Raw genomic sequence first — 3,857 nt, 5'->3', positions numbered from 1 at the left:
TAGCGTATATATATATATATATATATATATATATATGTACAGGAGTGAATATAAATATGTATGTGTGTGTGTGTGTGTGTGTGTGTGTGTGTGTTATTCATAGGTTGGTTTATGTCGAGCGAATTAGATAGAAGTGATCTATACATGTAGCAGACGTTCTTTTTGTAATGAAACTGGAACAGACAGATTGTCTCGTGACTTGAGTTTCACGCAACTGTGATCTTCAAGCGAGAATAACTCTCGAGTGAAGATCCCGGTGAAGTAAACTTGAGTCACAAGAAAGACTTACAGCTTCAGTTTCACCAAAGATCATTATATGCATGTAGGTATGTATGCATAAAGAAATAAAGAGTAAAGTACTCCATCGGTCATGAATGACCATGGGGTTACTCCTAGAGAATTCCCCTCCAAGGCATATGTCCGGGCAATGTTATTTATGGAAGACCAGCAGTCGTCCATGCATACCGATTACCCCTCTGCACGCCACAAATGTAATCCAAGGGAAAGCCAAACACCGATACAGCTTGGCACCAATGACCTCGCAACTCATTTCTACAGCTGAGTGAACTCGAAGTAGCGTGAAACAAAGTGTCTTCCTGAAGAACACAACACACAGCCCGGTCCGGGAATCGAACTCACTACCTCATGATTATGTTCCTGATAATCTTACCACTGAGCCAGTCAATTTATATGTATATGTTCAATAACGAATTAAAAGTAGCGTTACTGTTATAAACATTACCGAGAGCACGTACATAGTCTATGTGCTTTGCATGTTTGCCGGTACGCTGCGGCATGACGCCATTTATGTTGTTTATCAACGTGTCGATAGCTACAAAATGGCGAAAAGTCGGTATCAACCGATCATCCTGAATTCGATCGGACACGAGCTGTTTCACCTGTCTATGACTTTTAGGAGTTTTATATACACAGCTTAATGAGGAAGTTGCCCCACCCCACAGGACGCCACTGTACAGCGAACAAACAAAACGCATAGTACATTGAGTACATGTGGTCGGCAATGCATATATATATGATATGTATGCATGTAGATAAATTTAAATATATACGTATACATCTATATGTGTGTACAAGTGACTCTTTTTCTATCTATCTATCTATCTATCTATCTATCTATCTATCTATCTATCTATCTATCTATCTATCTATCTATCTATCTATCTATCTATCTATCTGCACCATATCATGTTGAACTTTGCATGCACGAGTAATAGCCAGTTGCAACACAGCTCAGTGTAGTTTGTTACTTAGAAATAAAACCCAAATGTTTGAATGTATATTCCTATATTTTAAATCCGCAGGTGTGAATGCTGAATGCACAGTCAAGTACATCGTACAATCTACTGATATGAAGAGAGTAAAATATATTTGAAAAGTAAAAAAAAAAAAAAAAACACTATCGGTAATATCTCAATATGTTCATTCTTTTAAGATTCTCAGTAATCTTGCATGACGACGATGTAAGTATTAGAAAGTATAAGAATCACATCTTCCGTGAGCCGTGTCGCCAGTGTATTATGAAGAATACATTATATGTCTGCACTTATATAGAATGAAAAGCATACAGAATGATAAAACCTAATATGTAAAATAAATAAATAAATAAATAAATGAATTAGGATAATTGATGAGTAATTAGCATGTCCTAGGTTACATGGCTATATATGAACCAGTTCCGAGAGAAAGGAGAAAACGAGCGAGAGTGCGAGACAAACGAATAAGAAAGAGAGATAGAGAGAGAGAGGGGGGAATATACTATAGTGTTATAAAGACATAAATTCAAATCGCGGTAATTAAACAGGCAGGAAAACTATGCAGCAAAGAGCCTTCATAAACCGATACATACGGACACAAGAACACTATAACACAATTCAAGTAGTAATTACATTCATAGACGCACGCTCTGACACACAGACTCATATATTGGGTTATATATTGCACTCATATATTCACAGGGATATATATCTGTTCACTAAAAACATAAAATAACACTGACAATGTGTAAATTCACATATGAATGCATAAAAATAAAACATTATGCCAAATAACGACAATAACTACACGCAATGAAATAAGACTACACAGACGAGAAAAAGAGATAGATAGATAGAGAGAGAGAATGAATGAATGAAAGAATGAAAGTGAAGTGAGAGAGAGAGAGAGAGAGAGAGAGTGAAAGTGAGAGTGAGAGAGATCAATACATACACGAACGCTTGTATATATATAGTCGTAAAGTTATAATCAAATACATAATCTCTTTAACACTCGCACATATAGTGGGGATTCCAAGAAATGTATGCGTATATTGAATGCATACAAAGTCAATGTTTATCAAAATATACTTCCTTTTCAGACTTAATTACAATCTATAGACAGAATTTGATATTTTAATGAACATCTGTTTTCAAATCGGCAACATTTCTAGTCCAGGCTCTCTTGATAATGCAAAGCAATGAAACTGCAAACATCGAGAAACCTTTTGTTCGACGTTTGGGCGCATTCTCGTACAATAGCTAAGCCCAATGCATTAACTATTGACGATTTTGTACTGTAAATTTTAATTTTTATGTATACCTATCAAAATGTTTAGTGATACGCGGCCCGGTGAGCACGGTTTGTATTCTACTGAATCTCTTCATCAATCCTCATGTTGGCTAAATCTCATCAGTGTGATCCTTACTTTACTTTGCAGAAATAAAACTCCAAGGCGGCGAGCTGGTAGAAACGTTAGCAGACTGGGAGAAATGCATAGCGGTATTTCGTCTGCCGTTACGTTCTGAGTTCAAATTCCGCGCAGCTCGACTTTGCCTTTCATCGTTTCGGGGTCGATAAATTAAGTACCAGTTAAAAGCACTGTGGTCGATGTAATCGACTTAATCCTTTTGTCTGTCTTTGTTTGCCCCCTCTATGTTTAGTCCCTTGTGGACAATAGAGAAATAAGAAATAAAACTCCACATGATTGAAGTCTTCTTGAATGCTTGGTATGATAGCTTGTCGCAGTAAGTTCAGTTAAATCGGACCAGTCACATTATCTTCGAAAATTAACTCTTCAAATGATAAAACGCACTATATCGCAGTTCTCTGTAAATTAACTTTGTTTTCCCGTAACATGCTGAATCTCAACTCAGATCCCCAGTGAGTACAACTTCGGCGGTTAATTGAGCGATTAAATTTAAATGTGGTCTCATCACTCTAAGCAATGTTTGTTGAAAAGTGTGCATCATCAATAGGTCCTTCCAGGTACCACTCGCAAAACTCCACTCTTCAATCAGGTTCATCTTCATTGAGAGGACAACCTGTTCCTGAGATGTGGCTTTTAGAATGACAGCCGTTCAAATTGCGATCGACACTTCATTTTGAATTTTCTATCTCGCGATTCACATGTCGCGCATTTTCTTTTAGACTGTGGTAATAGATTTTTAATACACACTTTGCTGTGTGGAGCTCGTCGGTGTTCGCAGTCTTCTAGAACGTTTCTTGTGGACATTATGAACAATTCCATCTGATTAGCACTTATCTCTACGTCGAATGGTGGTAGATGGCGTTGGTGTATCGATTGAAGCTTCTTCCTAAAGTGTCTTTGCTCTTGGGCAGTATTTTCAAACCTATTGTGATACTTCAGGAGACATTTCCTTTGTTCGAAGCTTAGTTTAGCTTTTTGCATTATTTCTAATTGCTTAAATCGAAAAAAAAAACAATAAATAAAATTAATTGCGTTATCATCTGTAAATTTGCGTATATATTTTTGAGACTTTCTGCATGTGTGTGTGTGTGTGTGTGTGTCTGTGTGTGTACGTACGTACGTGCGAGCACGCGTGTGTATTATGCATACACAC

Source organism: Octopus bimaculoides, chromosome 4 (assembly GCF_001194135.2).
Source record: "Octopus bimaculoides isolate UCB-OBI-ISO-001 chromosome 4, ASM119413v2, whole genome shotgun sequence".
NCBI classification, from domain to species: domain Eukaryota; kingdom Metazoa; phylum Mollusca; class Cephalopoda; order Octopoda; family Octopodidae; genus Octopus; species Octopus bimaculoides.
The sequence above is the reverse complement of the archived record's forward strand: the minus strand, read 5'-3'. Positions refer to the sequence as shown.